The sequence below is a fragment of the Lepus europaeus genome, chromosome 16 (assembly GCF_033115175.1).
Source record: "Lepus europaeus isolate LE1 chromosome 16, mLepTim1.pri, whole genome shotgun sequence".
Classification (NCBI taxonomy): domain Eukaryota; kingdom Metazoa; phylum Chordata; class Mammalia; order Lagomorpha; family Leporidae; genus Lepus; species Lepus europaeus.
The window spans coordinates 62167636-62186348 of NC_084842.1; positions in this window are offsets into that span (position 1 = coordinate 62167636).

Genomic DNA, 18713 nt, shown 5'->3' on the forward strand with positions numbered 1-18713 from the left:
GGAACTCATAGAAGAGTTTGGCAAAGTAGCAGGATATAAAATCAACTGCCTTTGTATACACAGGCAATGCCACGGCTGAGAAAGAACTTCTAAGATCAATCCCATTCACAATAGCCACAAAAACAATCAAATACCTTGGAATAAACTTAACCAAGGACGTTAAAGATCTCTACAATGAGATTTACAAAATCTTAAAGAAAGAAATAGAAGAGGATACCAAAAAATGGAAAAATCTTCCATGCTCTTGGATTGGAAGAATCAATATCATCAAAATGTCCATTCTCCCAAAAGCAATTTATAGATTCAATGTGATACCAATCAAAATACCAAAGACATTCTTCTCAGATTAGAAAAAATGATGCTGAAATTCATATGGAGGCACAGGAGACCTCGAATAGCTAAAGCAATACTATACAACAAAAACAAAGCCATAGGCATCACAATACCAGATTTCAGGACATACTACAGGGCAGTTGTAATCAAAACAGCTGGTACTGGTACAGAAACAGAGGGATAGACCAATGGAACAGAATAGAAACACCAGAAATCAATCCAAACACCTACAGCCAACTTATATTTGATCAAGGATCTAAAACCAATTCCTGGAGCAAGGACAGTCTATTCAATAAATGGTGCTGGGAAAACTGGATTTCCATGTGCAGAAGCATGAAGCAAAACCCCTAACTTTCACCTTACACAAAAATCCACTCAACATGGATTAAAGATCTAAATCTACGACCCGACACCTTCAAATTATTACAGAACATTGGAGAAACCCTACAAGATATAGACACAGGCAAAGGCTTCTTTGAAAAGACCCCGGAGGCACAGGAAGTCAAAGCCAAAATTAACAATTGGGATTGCATCAAATTGAGAAGTTTCTGTACGGCAAAAGAAACAGTCAGGAAGGTGAAGAAGCAACCAACAAAATGGGAGAAATTATTTGTAAACTGTGCAACAGATAAAGAATTAATAACCAGAAACTACATACAAAGAGATCAAGAAACTCCACAACATCAAAACCAACAACCCACTTAAGAGATGGGCCAAGGACCTCAATAGACATTTTTCAAAAGAGGTAATCCAAATGGCCAACAGACACATGAAAAAATGTTCAGGATCACTAGAAGTCAGAGAAATGCAAATCAAAACCACAATGAGGTTTCACCTCACCCGGGTTAGAATGGCTCACATACAGAAAGCCATCAACAACAGATGCTGGAATGGACATGGCAGAAAAGGAACACTAACCCACTGTTAGTGGGAATGCAAACTGGTAAAGCCACTATGGAAGTCAGTTTGGAGATTCCTCAGAAACCTGAATATAACCCTACCATACAACCCAGCCATCCCACTCCTTGGAATTTATCCAAAGGAAATTAAATTGGCAAACAAAAAAGCTGTCTGCACCTTAATGTTTATTGCAACTCAATTCACAATAGCTAAGACCTGGAATCAACCTAAATGCCCATCAACAGAAGACTGGATAAAGAAATTATGGGACATGTATTCTATAGAATATTATACAGCAGTAAAATTGAAATTTGGTCATATGTAACAAAATGGAGGAATCTGGAATACGTCATGCTGAGTGAAATAAGCCAGTCCCAAAGGGACAAATATCATATGTTCTCCCTGATCAGTGACAGCTAACTGAGCACCAAAGGGGAAACCTGTTGAAGTGAAATGGACACTATGAGAAACAGTGACTTGATCAGCCCTTGTTGTGACTGTCAATGAACAACTTATACTTTATCCCTTTTAGTATTTTTTGCTAGTTAGTACTGTTGGTTGAACTATTTAATTAACACAATTATTCTTACGTGTTTAAATTTAACTGAAAAGTGATCCCTGTTAAATATGAGTGCTAATTAGAGAGGGAGGAGTTGTACAGTTTGGTACATGCTCAATCGGACTTGTCCCAAACAGTAGAGTTAGAAATGTGCCAGTGGATTCTAATTCAATCCCATCAAGGTGGCATGTACCAATACCATCTCACTAGTCTAAGTGACAAGTTTCAGTTCACAATTGATCCTAATGATGGGATTAAGAGTCAAAGGGATCACATAAACAAGACTAGTGTCTGCTAATACTAACTGACAGAATTAAAAAGGAGAGAATGATCCACCATGAGAAGTGGGATACACAGCAGACTCATAGAATGGCAGATGTGCTAAACAGCACTCTAGCCTCAGAATCAACCCTTAAGGCATTTGGATCTGGCCGAAGAGTCCATGAGAATATTTCAGGCATGGAAAGCCAAGACACTCTGTCACAAAAAACAAAAACAAAAACAAAAAACAAAAACAAAAACAAAACAAAACAAAACAAAACAAAAACACCTAAATGAAAGATCTCTGCAAACAGGAGTCACTGTGCACTTACTTCCCATGTCAGATCTCTGTCTTTAATGTGTTGTCCAATGTGAATTAATGCTATAACTAGTAATGAAACAGTACTTTACTTTTGTGTTTCTTTGTGGGTGCGAACTTGAAATCTTTCCTTAATATATACTAAATTGATCTTCTATATATAAAGAGAATTGAAAATGAATCTTGATGTGAATGGAATGGGACAGGGAATGGGAGAGGGGAGGGTTGCAAGTGAGAGGGAAGTTATGGGGGAGAAAAAGCCGCTGTAATCCATAAGCTGTACTTTGGAAATTTATATTTATTAAATAATAGTTTAAAAAAAGAAAATTTACATAGCAATAGTGGAATAATTAATATACATAGGTATCAGATTGGGTCTTTGATAACAATTCTGTGCATTCAGTGCTTGCTTTCCCTTACATTTAGATCTAGGGGTAGGGTTTTGGCATAGTGGTTAAGCTCATTACTTGGCATGCCCACTTCCCCTGTTGGAGTGCCTGGTTCTAGTACCAGCTCTGCTTCTGATTCCAGGGAGACAGTTGGTGATGAATAAAGTACTCAGATCCCTGCCACCCATGTGGGTGACCCTGATTGAGTTCTGGGCTACTGGTTTCAGCCTGGCCCAACACTAGCTGATGTTGGCAGTTGTTGGCTGTTCTGGGCATTTGGGCTGTGAACCATTTGATGGAAGATTTCTTTCTCTGTCTCTGTATTTGAAAACACATCAACAAATTTTAAGAAGCAGCCAGGGAAAAATAATTTAAAACATGGCCCTCAAAGCTGTTAAAGTTTAAGAAGTGGCGCTTAAGTAGTTAAACATTAGTGTCAAACATTTAAGTTTTCTTGTAGACTCTGGCTCTGATAAAATTGATGAAATAAATAAGCACTAGTGCATTTCTGTGTACTAAGGGTATTTATAATTTATATATGATATATACCCTGAGCAAAGTAGATTGAAGAAATAGGAAAGCAGAATTGAGGGTGGGAAAGGTCAGGAATGTTTTTTTCTCAAAGGACATTGGCTGTAAGGATGGATAGGGAGCAATTGTGTAGGAGAAGCTGTTTTCCTTTGTGATTGAAAAGCCCACACTGGTGACACACAGAGACTGTAGTTCTTATCAGCTGCTAATTGTACTCCCATATTTGCAGTTTGACAAATTACTGGTTTCAGTGGAAATGGCTAGTAACTCTACTTTTAATGAAAGCCATGTTATTATTTCTCTGGAGTTTCATTTTATTAGCTTTCAGACAAAGATAAATGTTAAGAAGTATACAGGAGCCAGCACTATAGCATAGTGGGTAAAGCTGCCGCCTGCAGTGTTGGCATTCCATATGGACGCTGGTTTGAGTCCTGGCTGCATGGGAAACATGGAGGAAGCTCTTGGCTTCTGGCTTTGGATGGGCACATTTCTGGCCATTGTGGCCACCTGGGAAGTGAACCAGTGGATGGAAAACCTCTCTCTCTCTCTCTCTCTCTCTCTCTCTCTCTCTCTCTCTCTGAATCTGCCTCTCTATAACTATGCCTTTCAAATAAATATTTTTTAAGAAAAAGTAATACAAGAGCACTTCAAAAAGTTTATGGAAAGTGGGATTAAAAGATATGTATCTTTTGGTGCAAAAAATTTTTGGAATTCACATGTAAAGAGGCTTGAAAAATGTTTGGTAAATATGTGCAGATTTTAAAAAAAATTTATAACCAAAATAAGCTTATTTTTAAATTTTATTTTTTACAACATTTTTGCAGGATTTTTGTATATGAAATAAGTCATGTCAGCATATTTTAGAGAGTATAAAACATTTTAGGAAGAGCAGACTAGGCCATTGCTCTAGCTTAGTAGGCTAAGCCTCTGCCTGCAGCACTGGCATCCCACTATGGGTGCCACTTCCTGTTCTGGCTGCTTCTCTTCTAATCCAGCTCTCTGCTTATGGCCTGGTAAAGTAGTGGAAGATGACCCAAGTCCTTGGGCCTTTGCACCCATGAGTGAGACCCAGAAGAAGTCCTGGCTTCAGATCAGCTCAGCTCTGGCCATCGCAGCCATTTGAGGAGTGAACCAGCGAGTGGAAGACCTTTCTCACTGTCTCTCCTTCTCTATCTGCAGCTCTACCTCACAAACAAATAAAATCTTAAAAAAAAATGAAGCTCTACATCTCACTACATCCTAGTGGAATAGTTCCATTCTTTAGCCTTAACTTGTTAAATGTAACATGGGGAAGATGTGCTTAACTTGCAGGTAATGAGGTTTAAAGACAGTGATAATGCTTCATAGTGACAGGCACACATATGGCAAATGTGTGCATAAAACTGCTGGTTCCCACTCCCACACAGAGTGTGCCTGCGTCCCATACTGGAATAACTGTTTCGGAGTCCCAGCTCTGCTCCTGATTCCAACTTTCTGCTAATACAAACAGTAGGAGGTAGTAAATAATTGTTCATGTTCCTAGGCTCCTGCAACCCATGGGAGACCCAGATTGAGTTCTGGACTCCTGGCTTCAGCGTGGTTCAGCTTCATCTGTTGCAGGCATTTGGATCATGAACCAGCAGATGCAAGATTGTCTTGCTTTGTCTCTCTGCCTTTCAAATTAAAAAAAGAGGCTATTACAGTGCAAAGATACTTGAAAATATATGTAGCAAAATTTAATAGAGTAAAGAAAACAACCCTTGTTCCCCAAAAAAGATATTCATTGTTTCCTAGATTTCATTAAAATTGATTTGAAGATCACAGTTTGAAACATAAGAATTATTAGTCAGTAAGCATAATACTTCAAATGGATAGACTATGTACAGTCGACATTCTCAAAGTGGATGTTGCTTACTCCTTTCTATTTATGAACAATTGATCAAGTATTATTTTCAACTCAGACACCTGTAAACATAGATTGAGAATTAGATCTTCTTTGATTCAAGCCTTCTTCACACGAACAGAAAGCCCAGGATCAATAACGGCAGCTCACAAGCTTGGAACACATGAGTATATGTGAAAATCACAGCACACCAACATGGGCACAATAAACACCAACTAGAAGTTTCACTAATACCCAGACAAAAGAGAGTTATAATCAATATTAAAAACACATTGTAGTTATGATGGCCTGGTGACTGGATAAATATAGACCCACATTAATATTTATGTATGTGTAAACTAACATTGCATTATGTGAATGCAAAGCCTTTTGATTTATTTTGATGTAATTTTTCATGACTTAAATATATTAATCTAAAAATTTAATTTTGTATACCTTTTGTCCATTTTTAATATATAGTTTATGTTCACCTTACCAAGATGTAAGCATCTAGAGGGAAAAAGGAACTTTCTAATTCATATTTTTGTAGATCAAGTATTTAGTAAAATGTTTGGCAAATGCAGTGTGTAGTAAGTAGGTAGATGATAAATAATAAATGGAATCCATAATATAACACAAACAGTACAACACAATCAAATTATTTACAGTTTACACAAATAGTTAATTTGTGTGAAATCTATGTATCCCATACTTATTATTATGTGATTTTAGATTTATTATAGTACTGACATGTCTCTTTTTTTCAATATTTATTCATTTATTTGCAAGGTAGAGCTACAGAGAGGCAGAGAGAGAGGTCTTCCATCTGCTGGTTAATTCCCCAAATGGCCTCAGAGGCCAGAGCTAGGCCTATACAAAACCAGGAGCCAGGAGCTTCTTCCGAGTCTCCCAAGAGGCCCAAGAACTTGAGCCATCTTCCACTGATTTCCTAGGCTATAGCAGAGAGCTGGATCACAAGTGGAGCAGCCAGGTCTCAAACTGGTGCCCATATGGGATGCCAGCACCGCAGGTGGTGGCTTAACCTGCTGTGCCACACACAGTACTGACCCCCACTGTGTTGTTTTTAATTAGGGATAAGAATTTAGCTTAGCTGTTGAGATGCCTGTAACATATATCACACTGCCTGGGTTTGGGTTAATGCCCAGTTTTAATTCCTGACTGGATTTATACCAATGTAGACCTTTCAAGGTAATTTTGTTGGCTCAGAGCTGTTGGCTGCGGCACCACAGGCACCAGAGACCTTTATTGAGAAAACCAGTGGGTGGAAGATCCCTCTGTGCGTGTATGTGTGTGTGTGTTTCCTGTTTATTTAAGTATAATACCTTATTACTAGCATGTGCATTGTAGCATACATCTCATATTTTATATGATTTTGTGACTCGTATTTTTTTCTATTTCCCCCGATTATATAGAGAAGTGTTTTAATATGTAGCAGTTTTTCAAATTAATATAATGTTATGTAAAATTTATTAGTTTCATTTTATTTTATATAAACCTGTAAGTCCTCTGTGATAACCAATTGCACCAATGGAGTCATTATATATTTTTTAACTAACTTCTTGAATTATCTGTGTCATATTCTTTTACACATACATGATGAATTTTTATTTAATCAAGAATTATAACTTCCCCCTTCATGTTACATGGACTATTCAGGATACAAAGAAAGAAGTGACAAAAATTCTGTTAAAGCACAAGCAGTGGTGCTAGTATTGTGGTGCAGTAGTTTGAGCTGCACTAGAACTTGTTTCTTCTATCCAGCTGACACTTGGTATCTTCTAACTCACATCCATTTACTTCCTCCCTTGGCCTGGGTAACCACAATTTTCATTTTTTTGAGTTCTGCTCTTTTAGATTTCACATGCAATATATTTGTCTCTTTGTGTATGACTTATTACACTTGTCATAATATCTTCTTGATTCATTCATGTTGGCAAATGATAGAATTTCCTTCCTTTTTAAGGTTAGTAGTATTCCATTGCATATATATGACATTTCTTTTTTTAAACATTTTATTAAGATAAGTATGTATACCAAGAAATGCACATGAGTGTACACATATTAAATTATTTTTGGCACCCTGGCCACACTCATAACTAACATTCAAAGTAAGAATAAAACATAACTAGTACTCACTATTTCCCCTCTCCATTGCCTTTTTTAAACTTGGGGTTGAAGTATACATTGTAATTTACACAATATAATTCAGTGAAGCAATATTTGTAACTGTACACCAACTGAAATGACATCTGCACAATTTTTTAAAGATTTATTTATTTATTTGAAAGTCAGAGTTACACAGAGAGAGAAGGAGAGGCAGAGAGAGAGAGAGAGAGAGAGGTCTTCCATCCGATGGTTCACTCCCCAGATGGCCACAATGACCAGATCTGTGCCGATCCGAAGCCAGGAACCAGGACCTTCTTCCCGGTCTCCCATGTGGGTGCAGGGGCCCAAGGACTTGGGCCATCTTCTTACTGCTTTCCCAGGCCATAGCAGAGAGCTGGATTGGAAGTGGAGCAGCTGGGTCTTGAACTGGCGCCCATATGGGATGCCAGCGCTTTAGGCCAGGGCGTTAACCCACTGCTCCACAGCACCAGGCCCATGCACAATGTTATACTCTATACACTAGCTACCACAAATAAGACACTTTAATTATTTCTATATTTTTTACTATTGTGAATAATGCTAAAATTGAACATGGATGTCCAAATATCTGCTCACCTGTGAATTTCAATCCCTTTATATTATAATCCCAGAAGTAGAAATTCAAAATGACATGGCAGTTCTATTTTTAGTTATTTTAGAATATCCAAACTGGTTTTCAAAATGACTGCACTAAAGTAGATACCCACCCAGGCTGTTCAAGGATTCCGTTTCCTTCCCTTCTTTGCCAACACTTGTTATCTTTCATCTTTTTGACAACAGCCATTCTAACAGATGGGAAGTGAGGCCTCATTGTAACTTTAATTTTTCTTTCCCTGATTCCTGTTTGTTGTAGCAATTTTTATGAAAGCCAAGACACAGAAACATGTTACATGCTAAGCAACAAATGAAAGAATAAAGAAAACACCCTTCTTAAAATGGAGACCATAGATCTTAGAAACCATACATTGAAAATAATGGGTATTATTACAGCCTGGGTTACAAAGCGCTTTAGTAAATTGCAGTCTGTTAACCTGAGACACCCACTCCATATATTTGGTGATCACGAAAATCACTTCCTATATGTTTGAATCATTAAGTTTAGAATCACTCATTTTTGCAATTTATGCTTTCTCCTAATCACAGAAATCTGGATCAATTTTTTAATTGCTAAGCCCAACTGTTGTAATAAGCTGAGTGCACAGAGAATGTAGAAAAATATGGTATGATATGACTGACATGTTCTGATTGTCTTTAGTATTCCACTTAAAAAGACAAGTGGTGATATATGGGCCTAAAACATCTTTCTTTAGCTTCATATATTGATATAAATATACTTATCATATGATGGGTATTTTGTAATTTAAATAATTAAGCTAGTTCTTCCTGAAAAATAGACCATTAGATATTCTCTTTCAAAAATTTCATAGCCATGTAGGCTTCTTGGTATAAGATAGCAATAAAAGAAGTATAGAAAGAGGGGGGACGCCCATATTTTAGACTTCATCCTCCATTTATGATTGGAAATACTTCACATGTTGTCTTTACATAAATACATTGTCTTGAATGAAAAATTTTCCATAAATAATTTCTGAAAGAGGTGCTGTAGTTTATAAAGCAATTTTAAGCTTTAGATTCCAGAAGCCAGCGATATGATTGTTAGGATGATTCTTCAAAAGATATTGAAAATAATTCAAAGCAGAGTGATAACAGGATAAAAGGAAGTCTGGACAGAGGTGGCAATCAAATAGTGTCCTAATTTGGGAAAAGAGAGATAATCTTAAATAATATTTTGAAACAAAAGAAACCAAACTTCATTTAGAATCATTTCTCAATGTTTGTTAATAAACTCCTCCAAATTAGAGAGAGAGCTCCAATTTAGTTTTCATCTTCTACTTGTGGAGTGCCTTTATTTTTGTTTACTTTCTTGGCACTTGTTTTAGGTGTTTCAATATTCTGTTTAGAAATCAAGGTCATGGGAATCTGTTGGGGTCTCTCACGAGCCTTGCTTTCTGCCTTATTTTATATGTACTTTTTAGATGAGGTAGCAGAGTAGTGTCGAAAGAGTAGAAATCACAGAAAGTACAAAGCCATTAAAATTACCAAACTTACTAAGATCTTTTTTGAAATATATTTCAGGTGTAACAAACTAGAGAACAGATTTCCTTCACTTTAAAAACTGATCATTCTTGATTTCTTTGGTAAAGTTAACTAAGCAAAAATCATACTAGTATGAATTTTTAGAACTAATTTCAAAATAAGCATTTCAATGCCAGAATGAATATATTTGTATACTTCTTAATTTCCTTATCATATATTAGATGAATAAAGCATTCTTTTGCCTAATTAAATAATCAGTGATGTTAATGGAATAACATATTAAAATTGCCTTTAAAAGATTCAGAGACAAGTATTTAGCTTCTTCCCTAGCCAGCGGTTCATATAACATGAGTTGCTTTTCTCCTTTTTACTTATTTTCCTTCTTCATGGTTAGGGTGGCATTTATTCAATCAAATTCAGAGATTTGTGTGGATTTCTTCCTCTCCTAAATATTTTAACATTGCTCTTGCTCTCATTTGTGAATTCCACTTTCTGCTCCAAAAGTCCTTTCATTTAACCTTTCTCTCTGACATTTTGGAGCCCAATAGATATGTATTTGGCCCAAGGCTTATCTGATGTTCAGATACTTTAATCTTACACAACTTTTAAAACTCCACATTTGAAAAGTAGAATTCATCTTCCAACCCTGAATCTCCCTTCAAATTCTATACTGTCATGAATTTACAACACTATTCCAAATAACATGAAAAGATATTATTATGTATATAAAGCCCTGTGGATTATACTCATAATGAAAAAACATACTATTCACTTTAAATACCTTAAGAATATCCTATTTAAAACACATTTTTCCTATTACAAGTGGTTAACAAAGCTTGAGTGATATACAAAATAATGAATTTACAATGCCTTAAAGACCATAATTCTGCAACTATCAATTTGTACATGAAAATCTTGTGGTACTTCACATTTTACTTCAGAGCTACAATAATCTACAAATGCATGTTTAAACATGCCTAATCTGGAGGTTTCCAAGAGTGATAGTAAGGAATTTAAAAAATAAAATCACTCTAAGATTTCTCATGCAGTGACTCTGTGCTAGAGCAACTTATTATGGTGATGAAATTATAATGCTGCACTGTGATTTCATTAATTCCATACTGTACTAGCACACTGATACAAAAGAAGGGTGTCTAATAACAAATAGAAAATTTTACTATAAAAAAGAAGGTGGTATTGAAGTATATTAGATGATATAGAGATATAATAGCCTGATTTCCAGATTAGAAAAGTTTTAATGAAACTATGAATAATTGCCCACTCAAGCAAGAAAATAAACCATGAAATGAATTGCTTATCATTGATTCATTTTATTAAATTCAAGAACTTAAACATTTTAAGGTAAATCAGAATAAACATAAAAGCTAACAACCATATAGTTTAGAAGCTGTGATTGAACTTGAAAAAGACTAATTTAACAGGCTAGCTCCTAACCTTTGAGAGTTTGAGAATGGAGCTTTGTTAATATGGAAGCCTTTGTTCTGTATAATAACCATATTCAACTGGCACATATACTAAAAGGTGTAACAGACAATTGTTTTTCTATTGTTTTCTTACAGATAATAAAATGTTTAGGGCAGGCTAATGATGCCATTACTAATCTTTTTCTAAAAATATTTGTTTATTTATTTATTTGAAAGTCAGAGTTACACAGAGAGAGAATGAGAGGCAGAGAGAGAGAGGGATGGCCGGGGTCTCCCATCCACTGATTTACTCCCCAATTAGCTGCAATGCCCAGAGCTGCACCTATCTGAAGCCAGGAAGCCAGGAGCTTCTTCTGGGTCTCCCACAAGGGTGCAGGGGCCCAAGGACTTGGGCCATCTTCTACTGTTCTCCCAGGCTATAGCAGAGAGCTGGATCAGAAGAGGAGCAGCCAGGACTAGAACCGGTGCCCATAAGGGATGACAGCACTGGAAGTGGTGGCTTTACCTGATACGCCACAGCACTGGTACCCATTCCTAATCTCGTGAAATAAATTACTGCATCTTCTGGATGGTAACATTATCAAAATCAATTGAGTGGATTTTCACATCATCAGAAACTCTTCCGTCATGAGATGCTAGTTGTCCAAAGCAGATGACTAACATTAAAGTGGTTTATTACTTCTCAAAATACCAACTCTTGTAACAGCTTACTGAAATTGCCCTCCACTTGAAAGGTCACTGTAGATATGACTAATACCATCATCATAGAGCTCATATATCTAAATGCCATTTTTTTCTTTTTTTTTTTAACCACATATTGAATGAAAGCTGGAGTTGTAGCGCAGCGAGTTCAGCCTCCCTCCTGCGATGCTAGCATCCCATATGTGTGCCAGTTTGAGTCTGGACTGCCCCACTGCCATTCCACCTCCCTGCTAATGCACCTGGGAAAGCAGGATGCCTGGTTGGGTGAGTCCTAGCCTTCTCCCTGGGGACAGCTTAGGGGAATCTCATCCCACCCTTTATGAAGAGGGCTGTTATGAAGTTCTGGGAGGGATTTCACACCCAGAAAGCCCTCCACCAGCAATATTCCAGAAAGGGTGTGGGGAGAGGAGAATCAGAGGGCCCACACCCAGCATCCATAGAAACTCCAGGTTCAATGCGCACTGGGCTCTCAGTGCTTTACTCAGATGCCCACCTGGCCTGTCAGGTATTATCTTTTCACTATTTCTCTTCATGAGGCTTTGTTTACCTCTGCTCTGTCTCACATCTGAATTCTTTCATGAGGAAGACAAGAAACACCAGCAGCTGATCCCTGGTAACAGTATCTTTGATGGGCCCTGGTATCAGTCTGTCTGTTCAGGCTGCTGTAATGAAACACCATGGAGACGGTAGCTTATGTACAATAGAAATGCATTTTTCATAGTTAGGGGGCTAGGAAGTTTAAGAGCAATGTGCCAACAGATTTGGTGTCTGTTGTAGATTCATTCTGTTTCACATATAAGCCCTTCTAGCTGTGTCCTCACAGGGTAGAAAGAGCAACCAAGTTTTCTTAAGCCTTTTTAAAGAAGAACATTAATTCCACTTATAAGGGTAGAATTTCCAAAAGACTCTACTTCCTACACCATCTTCTTAGGGGTTAGGATTTAAACACATTAATTTGCTGGGAGGCACAAGTTTCAGACTACAGCTAGTACCTAGAGGAGTGTCTATACTTTAACCCTGAAGTTTTCATATCCAAGTTAAGATTAGATGGAGGAAATGATATTTTTACCTATAACGAACATTTATTACAGATATTTTCAAAAGTAACTATATAAATGCAGTGACATAGCTCTATCTAAATGTCTGCAGTATTGGCACAACTCCTAGTGTATTGTGGATTTGCAATACATGTTTGGTGAATGAAGGAATATGCATATGATAAATGAAAAAACTGCTCCAGTTGAGGACAGCATTTCTGGCATGGTGGGTTAAGTATCTGACTGCAATGCCTGCATCCCCTGCATCCCCTGCATCCCCAGTTAAAGTCTTGGCTGCTCCACTTCCAATCCAGCTCCATGCTGATGGCCTGGAAAAAAGCAGCAGAAGATGGTGTAAGAGCTTGAGGTCCTATCACTAAGGTGGGAAACCCCCACAAAGCTCCTGGCTCCTGGTTTCAGCCTGGCTCAACACTAGTCCTTCCAGCCATCTGAGGAGTGAGCAAGTAGGTGAAGGATTCTCTTTATCTGTCACTCTGACTTTCAAAATAAATAATCTTTTTTTTTTTAATTACACCATTAAAAGTTCTGGCCTCTATTCTTTCCCTAAATCCTGCAAATATTAGGCTTTAATATACAAAATCAATCTAGCTTTTCAATTCCCTCAGATCATTATCTCCAATTCATATTAGCTAAAGGCAGTAATAACTGATTCCTTATTGTCCCGAAATCCTTTAAAGTACATGGAAGTGTTTCTATGGAGATGAAAAGAAAATGGGGGCCAGTGCTGTGGCGTACTGGGTAAAGCCTCTGCCTGCAGTGCTGGCATTCCATATGGGCACCGGTTAGAATCCTGGCTGCTTCACTTCTTCCAGCTCTCTGCTATGACCTGGGAAAGCAGTCGCAGATTTCCCAGGTTCTTGGGCCACTGCACCTGTGTGGGAGACTGGGAAGAAGCTCCTGGCTCCAGGCTTCAGATTGGCTCAGCTTCAGCCATTGCAGCCAACTGGGAGGTGAACCAGTGTATGGAAGACCTCTCTGCCTCTCTCTCTTTCTCTCTCTCTTTCTCTCTTTCTCTGCCTCTCCTCTGTGTAACTCTGACTTTCAAATAAATAAATAAATCTTAAAAAAAAAAAGAAAAGAAAATGGTCTTTTAATGCTCTTTTCTCTATAGTTGCTTTGTATGTTGGAATCTTGTTTAAATATGCTCATCTTTGAAAGAAACTATAAAATATTTTCCAGAAGCAAAGTTCCTCCAGAATCCATTACCTAAAATGTCTTTCCTATACTCTACACTGGCCCTTAGTTTTCTACTCAAATGTAACTTGAAAACTTTCTAAGTTCTTAAAAGGTAGCTCTCTAACTTAACAGCCAGTACACTGGCTTACTTTGAATAAATTGTTCCTATCCACTTTAAGAAAGTTGTCTGACCCTGAAATTTGACAGATTAAAGTACAGCAAAAAAATATAGCCATTTTTTTAGAAGCAGCAAATTATATATCCTAGGAATAAAGTGTCTGCTACATTAATGCAGGTGACCTCTGGTCAGAGTCTGTCCTTAGATAGTTGCTGCTATATCGTTTATATCAAACAAAGAAACATTTCAAAGAAGGTAAAGGAGGTTGGTGGCATTTGTCACATGGTTCTGCAGAGACATCTCAGGTAATTTCTTGAGCCTCTGATGTATTGTGCTATCAGTCTTAATTTTCTCTTGTCATTCCTGCATCGACTAAAGAAGGGGAAAATTATTCACTGAGAATCTATGAGGGAATAAAACATAAGACCTAATAACTTATATTTGGCAAAGAAAGTAAAAATAATAAGTAAAAAATGAGTTGGCTTCTAATTTTAGAAGTTAAGACTGGCATGGCATCAGTTCTCTTTAGCAGTTTTTATTTTAATATTTCCTGATTTTCTGTTAATTGTTATATAATTCTAAGATATGATTTCATCATATCATTAGATTAAGATAAATAATTCTAGGTAAAGCAAATTGGATTTCACTACACTTTCGGTAATATTTTCCCAGTGTCACTGGGTCCCTGACACTAAGCAGCAGCATTATTTAGCATGAAAAATAATTCCACAAGAAATGCAATTTCTCATTGCTGAGAGAAAGAATCCCAGGAAGCTTAGCAATGAGTTATGGTGGTACTGGTGTGGTGTACAGCAAACAGAATCTCCATAATTAGCTCTTTTCAATGCTGATAATATGCAAAGAGAGCTGAGATTCGGACCATGAAACAGAGGCTGAGCTTGCCACTCTCTGGTCATAAAATCGTAGGCAAGTGAACCAGTGATTCCGGACATTGGATAAGTCTTTTGTAACAATGAACAATCTGAAATCCCTTACAAATTATAACTTTAATTTTAACCTCTCCTGAATAAGACCAAAATATAGGCTAAAGTGATAACTTGGAAGTCATTTTTCATTATGTGCCATACAAGTTCTTCCTACCTACTAAAACACATATACTGGAAAGAAATAAAAAACATTTATAAAAACATATCAGATGTACCTATGTGCTTTATGAACCTTCCCAAAATAAGCATTTTGTTAAAATATTGGATTAAAATCAATTAAATATATTCATTATTTTCATCCAGATAGAAATTATGATTATATTCTGATGTTGAAATTATGCCAGCATACCCCTATATTGTTTCAAGAATGTAATAAATAATGAATAATTGAGTAAAGCACTGATCCAGAGTCTCTCCCCTGGTAAGCCAAAGTGATAAATAAAAATTAGACATATTAAAGGAAGATGTTACATGACAAGAGACTGGGGAAGATATTAATTTATAGTCTCTCAACCAGAATTCCATGCATTGTTTTGTGTTCCCTGCTCATGTTTCTAATTTGTTAGCTGGCATCTTAAGACACTTTTCTTTCTCATCAATTCTCATGTTAATCTTACAAATACAAAGAGAACAGATTTGATGTGGTTCATGGATAGCATTTTAAGACTGTATTGATACTTTCCTCTCTCCCACCCTCCCTTCTTCCTCCTTCCTTTCTTTTTTCATTCCTTTTTAAATGTTTGAGATAAAATACTTTTAATACACGTTATAGTCAATGGCTCAATGATCCAGTAAAAAAAAAAAAAAAAAGATTTCAAAAAGTAAAAAGCTAAAACACCATTGCTCAGCAGGATATAAGCAAAATAAAATAAAAGGCCCGCGCTGTGGCAAGGTGGATTAAAGACCAGGTCTGCTGTACTGAATTCCCATATGGGTGTCTGTTCAAGTCCCAACAGCTCTACTTCCTATCCAGCACTCTGCTGTTGCACCTGGGAAAGCAGCAGAAGATCTCCCAAGTCCTTGGGCCTTTGGACCCATGTGGGAGACCTGAAGAAGCTCCTGGCTTCTGGCTTTGGTTTGGTTCAGCTCCAACCATTGTGGCTATTTGGGGAGTGAACCTGAGGATGGAAGACCTCTCTGTGTCTCTACATCTCTCTGTAACTCTTTCAAATAAATTAAATAAATAAATAAAATGAAATGATATCCATTTCATTCACATACAATACATATAAAATAATTACAAATATTAAAAATACAGAAATATAATATTAATAATTAAATAAAAATAAAGAAATGTAACATTCTTAATTAACCATTGGTTTGGCAAAGTTGCAAAACAAATGCCAAAATTATATTTGAAGCCATACTGATACACACAGGCTTTTCTTTTTAAATTTTGGTTCTCATATTTAAGGGAGAACATGCAGTATTTTTCTTTCTGTGTCTGGCTTATTTCATTCAACATGGTGTCCTCCATTCATTTTGATGCAAATGGTAGAAAATTTCCTTCTCTCTTACGGCTGAAAAATCTTCCATTATTATTATATTTCATATATATATGTACATATATACATGCCGCATTTTCTTTATCTGTTAATCTGATAGCAGACACCTTGGCTGATTCCAAATTTTGGCCACTGTGAACAGTGCTGCTATAAACATGGTTATACAGATATCTCTTTGATAAAACGTGGTCATAGCTTTTTGGTATATACCCCATAGTGGGGTTGTTGGATTATATGGCAAGTCTATTTCTAGTCTTCAAAGAAATCACCATGCTGTTTTCTACCATTGGTGTACTTATTTACATTCCCATCAGTAATGTGTAAGAGTTTCCCTTTCTCCACATCCTGGCCAGCACTTGTGACTGTCTGTCTTGAATAATAGTTGTCTGACAGGTGAAGTGGTATCTCATCATGGTTTTGGTTTGCATTTCTCTGATGGCTAGTGATGTTGAGCACTTTTTCATACATTTGTTGGCTATTTGTAATTCTTCTTTTGAAAAGTATCTATTGAAGTCCTTTGCCCATTTTTTTTAGCTGGACGGGTTTTGTTGTTGTTGAATTTTTTAAGTTGCTGATGTATTCTTTATACTAATCCTTTGTCATATAGGTGGCTCGCCATATTTTTTTTTTTATTCTGTTGGATGTCTCTTAATTCTATTGATTGTTTCTTTTGCTATGCTGAAGATTCTGAACTTTTATAATCCTATTTGTTTAGTTTTATTTTATTCTGCATTTGTACAATCAGTTTTCTCACCATCATCAGTGGAAGAGCTTATCCGTCTCCACTGTGTGGTCTTGACACTTCTGTCAAAAATCAATGACAGTATGTATGCAGTTTAATTTCAGGGCTCTCTATTCTATGCCATTGGGTTATGTGTCAGTTTTTATGCCTTTACCATGCTGTTTTAATTACTATAGATTTGTAGTATGCTTTGAAGTCAGGTATTGTGATAACTTCAGATTGAATTTTGCTTTTTTGTTTGTTTGTTTTTGTTTCTCTTCTTTGTTTTCTCATGACTGCTATTTTTTGTTTGTTTGTTTTATTTTTGCTTTTGTTTTTTTCTCATGACCACTTTGGCTATTCTGGGTCTTTTGTGATTCCATATGAATTTTAGGAAATTTTCTAATTCTGTAAAGAATTTCATTGATATCTTGACAGAAATTGCATTGAATCTGTAGATTACTTTAGGAGGTATAGACATTTAAATGATATTAATGTTTCCAATGCATGAAAAAGGAATATCTTTCATTTTTTCTGTCTTTCATAAATATTTCATGTTACTTCATAAATATTTTATGATTTTAATTGCAGAGGTCTTTCATATCTTTGTCAAATTTATTCCTCATTTTTAAATTGTTTTTGTGGCTATTGTGACTGGTATTTTTTCTGGAATTCTCTTTTGATGTGTTCACATTAGAGTATAGGAAAGTAACATTTTGTATTTGAATTTACCATATTGTTTAGCAGTTCTAATAGGTTGTTGGTGGAGTGCTTAGGTTTCTCCATGTACAACATCATGCCATCTGCAAACATAGATATTTTGTTTCTTCCTTTCCGCTCTTTTAAATTTTGTTTAAGGAATACAACTTCATGCATTTAATATATACAGATTTGGGTAGATGATAATTCTTCCACCCCACCTCCCTCACACACATACTATTGCCTTCCTTTTTCCTCCTCTTTGTTTCTTTCCCATTCTTACTTTTCACGGTTGTTCCTTTCTTTCTCTTGCTAACTCCTCCAGTGATGTATTGAATAGCAGTAGTGGAAGTGGATATTTGTCTTGTTCCAGATCTGAGGGGAAATGCTTTCAGCTTTTCCCATTCAGTATTATATTGGATGTTGTTTTGTTATATATAGCCTTTATAATTTTGATGTGTATTCTTTCTATACCTAATTCATGGAGGATTTTATCATTAAAAGATATTAAATCTCCTTTCTCTCTGTCTCTCTCTCTCTCACTGTCCACTCTGCCTGTCAAAAAAAAAAAAAAAAAGGTATTAAATCTATCAAATACTACCTCCACATCTATTGAGATGACCATACAATTTTTGCTCTTCATTCTATTGTGATTTATGACATTTATTCATTTGCAAATGTTGAACTGCCTTTGCATCTCTGGGATGAATTCTACGTGATCATCATATATTGTGGTGGAATAAGGCCATGCCAAGATGGCCGCTGGGAGGCCAGCGTCAGTTACTCAGGAATGGATTTGAAACCCACCTGGCAATGGAGCCTATCTGGCAACAGGCTGTGATTGGATGGCTTTGGATACTGCCTGGCAACAAGCTGTGATTGGTTAGGACATAAACTGCCCCTTGACCAGACTGGCTGCCTTGGCT